The following is a 7585-nucleotide window of genomic DNA, read 5'->3' as shown; positions in this document are numbered from 1 at the left end:
TCCACCAGGATCTGCAAACAGGCCAATGCAACTGCCAACTAAGGATTCCAGGCAAAATTTCAACTGGCAATAGAACTTGTAAGCATCATACAAGACATTACATGAATGAAATATTAAAGAGTAAGGGATCATGGGTCATGGATGTTTGTGTCAAGGTTCCTAGAGACTATTGAGGTAGGAGAAAGTGTGGCAAAGATACAAAGAAAATGTATGTATAATCTGGAGAAAGAGTATTATATAATAGGGATATATAGTTTTCAAGGCTTTGTTCTTGAAACAAAGCAAGAACATGTCTATTGCCTATGAATAACAGCAAAAGTGAATATTGTTACATGAATTGCTGGAACAAAGTAGACAAAAAAGATGACATGAGATCAGAGTGAAGAAGCAGACAAAAGGAAATTTTATATTATACTATAAGGCCTTGTAGTCAAAGTAGTAAGTATGATGTAAGTGATCAATTTCAGGTAACCTATAAAAATTCAGGCAGAAGGATTTTTGGGATGTTAAATATTGGGTATGAAAGTAATATAGAAGGCAATAAAAACTTTGTAAGGCAATTGAAAAAAACTGAGTGTTATTAACCAAAAATTATCATAGAAGCTGATAACTTATTTTGGGAAATCAGGACTTTGGTTAGGGTATGTTAACATGGTGTTATCAAACACACAGGAAATAACTGTATATAAAGGGTTTACTATTAGGTTGGGCATAGTGGGACATGCCTTTAATTCAAGCAGTTGAAAGGCAGAGGCAGGGTGGATATCTGTTAATTCAAGGTCAAAATGCAATGAGTTATAAGCCCAGACATGGGTAAATAGTAAGACCTTGTCTAAAAGAAAATAATAGTATTTAGCATAGGATTTCAGTAGGAAATATAAATGCAACAGTGTAGGTAACTTGTAATTCCCTAAAAATGAATTATATGATGTTCGGATAGACTACAAATAAGAAAAAATATCCAAGGATCAAGACTTAAGTATTTCAATATTTAGAAATAAAGGAGAGGAAGAAGATTCAGCCATGGAGACTGAAAAAAAGTAGACAAAGTGTTAGGGGTATTTTTTAAGAAATCAATTAATAGTAGTATATCAGCAAAGATAAAACAATCAAATATGTTCACTCTTACTGAAGGATCAAGTAATAAGACAAATAAGAATATCACATAAAATGGAAAAAGAAGGAAGCAATTTGTTAACACTATATAGCTGCCACAGGGAATCCACTGTTTTCATTAGATAATGGCCATATTACATAGAAAGAAGGAATACAGAAATAGATATTAATCCAAACATTGAATTCAGGTTACAGAATTCCTAACAACAATTGACCTAGTTTCTGCTTAAGCACTTCCAGTATAATTATTCTCTATTATCATTGCAAAGACAAATAACCATTTATTTTTGGTAAAGTGCCCATGTCCTCTCATGTTAAATACATAAGCTTATTAATTCTTATTCATCATATAAAGTTCTGCCTTTGTGGCCACAAAATTTAAATTATTGTTAACAGGTATATAGACTTAACTTGTAGTATTTTTAAAGGTTCATTTCTTTCACTTTCACTAGACATAACCTCTATAGGGATAGCACTTATGGATATGGTAAACATCCCATAGGTAGCCACTACCCAGGCTCATGAAGTCTCTGTTTTGTTCAGTTTCATTCTACTATTCTATTCTCCAGTGACACATGATATAAAAAAGTACTCTTATGTTCACACCATTATTATCTACTCATCAGAATTATCAAAATTACTTGCCACTAACAGGTGAGAGAGAGTGTTCCAGAAAAAAGAAACATTAAGCAAAATTGAATGGTAAAAGTCACTGACTATCTAATTTCCTGTACATCCACAGAAACCTTCAGAGGATTCATGAAGGTCACATTTTAACTGGTTAGCTTTGATTTGCTAATGATGCACTTTGGGAACATTGAACAGCATGTACAAGTTAATTTTTTTCATAACTTTCCAAAATTTATTAGAATGCCATAGGCAATTTTAGTTGCGTACTTAATTTGACCCATGGTGAGGAAAAACAAATACAATCTGAAGAAGCTCTGTGCTGAGTAAAATATTCACATAAATTTGTTTCTGGCAGACTGACTATTCCTCCCTCTCAATATCCATTCCTTAAAAGGAATCAAAAATGCCTTTTCTGCAATTTTCTGTAAAGTATATATGTCTAACTTTCTGCCTTGATGTATTAGTGAATGCTTTTCTCAGTAAGATGTGATCCTGCTACTTATATAATCTTATATCCTCTCATCGGGTCCCCTTGTTAGAACAGTCACTCTCCTTTCTCCACACATAATACTTGGAACTCTTAACTTTGAACTGAACAGGCTCTCAATGCTGATACCTTAGTTCTGATTTAACCAGGCTTTAGATCCTATAATAACAATCTGTCAAAAAGGAATATAAACATTAGAGCAGAACCTATGCATACTACTAATGTTCTCTCCCTCTCAAAGCACTCACCATTTCTTTACTCATCATATTTCTACTGTCTTAGGAATTTTTCTTTTGCCATGATAGATCACTCTAGTAGAAATAGATACACAAAATTCTGATGTCAATGCACTGGTCAGTATGTTAACATTCTGGGTCCACAGTAAGAGATTACATAACACAGGTGAACATAATCAAGAAAAGTTTCATGAGAAGAAGACACATAAGTTTATTTTTGGACACTAATCATAGATTAGACAATATCAATGGATAGATTACCACACATTAACTTGACAGAATCTAAAGTCACCTAGGAGAGAAGCCTTTCAACAGATACATATGGGAATATATATACATACATACATACATATATATAATGTAGAGAAAGAGAGAGAGAGAATATAGACAGTTAGTTAGTTAGTTAGTTAGTTAGTCAGTCTGTAATCAGGCCTTGGATGGATTATCCAGTTTGATTTAAGTGAAGTGGGATGTGGTAAGACCTGTATTAACTGTGGTTAACCCTATTCCACTGGTTGGGATCCTGTATTAAATAAATAAAGTGAGCTGAACAATAGCATTCATGACTCCATGCTTTCTGACTCTGGATGAAATGTGATCAGTTGCCTTAATATCCTCACCACGAAGAACTGTATCCTGTTGAATTGTTAGATGAAATAAATCTTTCCTTATGCTGATTTTTGTCACTGTGGCAGTGAAAATAATGACTAATACATATGTCAGCATGGATGATGCATTTGTGCAGAAGATGGGCCAAGATGACACTGAGGAGGAAAGAAAGAAATCATATCAAATGTTCAGGGATGATTTAGTGTAGAAGTAGATTTTAAAATTAAAATTGTTTCTAATAAATAGCCAGGCTATAAGACTGCTTCCACAAACTCTTGTAGGTGGGATCTTCTGTAGGTCAAATAATAAAAACCCAGAGACAGATACTGTAGTTAAAGCTGAAGATCAGAAAAGCAAAACATCTAGTCACTAGAGAGTTCTCACCTCTACCAATGTTCAGACCGAAGAGGTGATCCACTAGAATTCAGACTGCCTTCTGCCTAGACTGTTCCCTCTGATTTCATCTCCAGACTACACTGCTCCTCAAACTGCACTGTTCTCCACCAAAACTCAGACTAGACTGCTTCTGTCTCCTCCTGCCTTATATTTCTCTCTAGTGCTGGGATTAAAGGTGTGGGATCGCAAGTGCAGAAATCACCTTTGTGTGAGCTCCATTTCTCTTTTAGTCCCTGATCAATTTTGTGTAGCTCAGGGTAGCCTTGAACTAACAAAGATCCCTCTTTCTCTGTCTCCAGTGTGCTAAGATTAAAGGTATGTGCCACCACTGCCTGACCTTTATGGTTAGTTAGTGTGGCTAGCTTTGAGGCAAGTTTTATATGTTAGATCATAAACAAAGTATCACTACAGTTTTCTGTTCCACTAGTCAGCTCAGTCCAGCCAGCCAGCTCCCAAATAATTACATTGAGACTTATTGTTAATTATAAATGCTCACCTCATACCTTAGGCCTCTTACAATCTCTTACAACTTAAATTAACCCATAATTACTTATCTATGCTATACTATGTAGTGCTACCTTTTTTTTTTGGTTTCTCCAGACAGGATTTCACTGGTGTTACCTTTTTAAAGCATGGACTGTTCATCTTCTGCTTCCCCTGTACCTCACTGGTGAGACTGCCATCCTCTTCTCTCAGTCTGGCTCTCCCAACTAACATTTTCCTGCATAGCTAGTGGCCAATTGGCTCTTTATTAAATCAGTGAGAGTAATGCATATTCACAGTGTACAACAGGATTATTCCTATTCATTTCCTCTTTTTGTCTAATTTAAAAAGAAGGTTTTCATTCTAACATAATAAAATGATATTGTAAGTTCTTTTACCATTTGTTGTAAAATAAAACTTGGGGATAAATATTAAAAACAAAAACCTGAGATAATCACAAGTGACCATGGCATATACTGTCACTGTCCACTTCCAGGGTTAAAAAAAATACACTTAACCCCTTTGTCCCACTTCATGTTCTTTGGAGGGCTTTCTTTTATATTGTCCTGAAACGGGAAACAATGTTACTTGAAAAGGAGGTCTAAGATACTTTATTGAATATAGAAATCACTTACTGGGAAGTTCCCACAGTGGCCAGGATCCAAGAGAAAAAGAGATTTATTTCCTCTTCTCCTTTTATCTCCCACCTTTCCCACATACCCCTGTCATGGACAGTATCTTGGGTATGTAAGGATTCTAACTCTAACACAGTAAAACTACATACAATAAAAATAATTATCAGGTGTTGTTGAAATAGAAAGAAAAGGCATTAAACTTAACAAAATGAAACTATATATAAAAGAACAATTATCAAGGAAGAAATACATTTACAATGTCTCATGTATTTGGCAAATAGAGAAAATACTCCATCCTCAAAAGTCCAAAGTTTCTTACCTAATTTACTTTTTACCAAGATTAAGGAAAACTGTAACTTTGACTATCTAGTCTTCAACCCCGTCAAAGACCTGAGCATACAATATTACTTGAATAAACAGGAATGCAGAGCAAGCAGTTCCTAAAATTGAAAAAAATAACAGAAAAAGCTGGCTTCCTGAACAGTTTCCCTAGATTCCTTTGCCATGTTGGGACATCCAACTTTGGCCTACAGGCCTAGAATGTCTAACAGACTTTTCTGAGAAGCAGGAAATTTTAAATGACTTTCCTACCCTGTCTTGGCAAAGTTTGGCAGCCATTTTTCCTTGTGTCCTGATTGTACAGTTTGAACAGCATACTGTCAGAATTTAAAGCAAGGGCAATTTCTTACCTAAATGACTAGCTTTTGTCACAAAGAAAGTAAACTCTAACATTGGGCTCTTTGACGACCATCCTCCTTTTGTGAAGTAAATCTGTGCCTCCAGAAGCAGATTTGCCTTATTGTAAAGGAAAGCCTTATATTATTAAAATGTTTTAAATGCTATATTCTGTAGGTCTTTGAAGTATTTGACGATCACCAATCTAAAATATTTCTCTATATCACCTTGAGAATATACCTAATATGACTATAAGTTTGATAGTTATGGGTGATTATTAACCCATATTTCTTTATCATTCTAAATAGCTTTCAAAGACTAAAAACTTTAGATTACATAATTAAACAAGCTGGATAGGAACAATACCTTAAACGAAAATAGAAATATGTGTTCAGTGTAACAAAAATAACTAAAACAAGAGTAGAAACACATACATAGTATAACAAAATAACTTTAAATTTTTAGCAATATACAAAAATCCATACAAATGTAAAATTTTTGGAGGTTAATAATTGATTATGGTATTAAAGTAGATTCCATAATCTACATATTTTCCTATCAATCCTATGGACTGTCTATAATCCATGATTTTCATGTTTTAATGTACATAGAAATCACACATGGAATTTCTTTAAAATGAAAATTCAATAACTCCTGTAAATAGTGTGCTTTCTTGGATATTGGTAGTATTTAGATTGATAGATTTCTATAGAAGGCAGCTAACTCTTATATTAACAGCAGCCACAGCATGCCACAAGTGGACCTATAGACAAAAATATGTTTAGCCTCAAGATACACAATAATCATCATTTGTCAATAAATAATACATTACAAATATTCCAACATATGCTTAAAATTATAGTACCAAAGCATAGATAGTGTTTTTATTTTTATTTTTTTTATATTTTATTTTCCAGTTTAAATTTAGATAAGAAACAAGGTTGCTTCACAAGTCAGTTCCAGGTCCCTCTCCTATTCCCTCCCCTCTTCCCGTGCCCACCCCCCAACCCACCCCCCCCCGTTATCCCCCTTATTCCCCCAAGGAGGGTGAGGCCCTCCATGGGGGTGTCCATAGTCTGTCATTTCATATAGGGCAGGGCCTAGACCCTTCCCCAAGAGTTCAGGGTGAGAGTGCACCTCACATTGTTCTATGGGAGTCCAAAGTCTGTGTGTATACTTGGGATGGGTACTGATCTGCTGCCCAAGGCGGATCGATCCATGTTTATCGCCATGGACAAAACTTAAGTCCAAATGGATCAAAGACCTCAACATAAATCCAGCCACACTGAACCTCTTAGAAGAGAAAGTGGGTGGTACCCTTGAACGAATTGGTACAGGAGACAGCTTCCTGAACATAACACCAGTAGCACAGACAGTGAAATCAACAATTAACAAATGGGACCTACTGAAACTGAGAAGCTTCTGTAAGGCAAAGGACACAGTCAGCAAGGCAAAAAGGCAGCCCACAGAATGGGAAAAAATATTCACTAATCCCACATCTGACAGAGGGCTGATCTCCAAAATTTACAGAGAACTCAAGAAGCAAATCTCCAAAACACCAAAGGACCCTATTAAAAAGTGGGCTGCAGAACTAAATAGAGAGTTTTCAATAGAGGAGTCTAAAATGGCTGGGAGGCACTTGAGAAAGTGCTCAACATCCTTAGCCATCCAGGAAATGCAAATCAAAACAACTGTGAGATACCATCTCACTCCTGTCAGAATGGCTAAAATCAAAAACACCAATGACAATTTATGCTGGAGAGGATGTGGTGAAAGGGGGACACTCCTCCATTGCTGGTGGGAGTGCCAACTGGTTCAGCCACTTTGGAAATCAGTATGTAGATTCTCAGAAAAATGGGAATAAACCTACCACAAGACCCAGCAACTCCACTCTTAGGCATATATCCAAAAGACGCCCATTCATACAACAAAGATGTCTGTTCCACTATGTTCATAGCAGCTTTATTTGTAATAGCCAGAACTTGGAAGCAACCTAGATGTCCCTCACCCGAAGAGTGGATAGAGAAAATGTGGTACATCTACACAATGGAGTACTATTCAGCAGAAAAAAATAATGGAATCATGAGATTCGCAGGCAAATGGATGACACTAGAAGAAACCATCCTGAGTGAGGTAACCCAGTCACAAAAAGAGAAACATGGTATGTACTCTCTCATATATGGATTTTAGACATAGATCTGGGGAGTGCCAGCCTACAATCCTATGGCCAGAGAGTCTGGGAAACAGAAACTTCATTTAGTGGCTGATCGAAGAAGAGGCAGACTCCCTTGGTTAAGTACTGAGCTGAACTCAAGAAA

This window comes from Mesocricetus auratus, unplaced genomic scaffold (assembly GCF_017639785.1).
Source record: "Mesocricetus auratus isolate SY011 unplaced genomic scaffold, BCM_Maur_2.0 Super-Scaffold_100003, whole genome shotgun sequence".
Lineage (NCBI taxonomy): Eukaryota > Metazoa > Chordata > Mammalia > Rodentia > Cricetidae > Mesocricetus > Mesocricetus auratus.
This window is presented reverse-complemented; position numbering follows the sequence as displayed.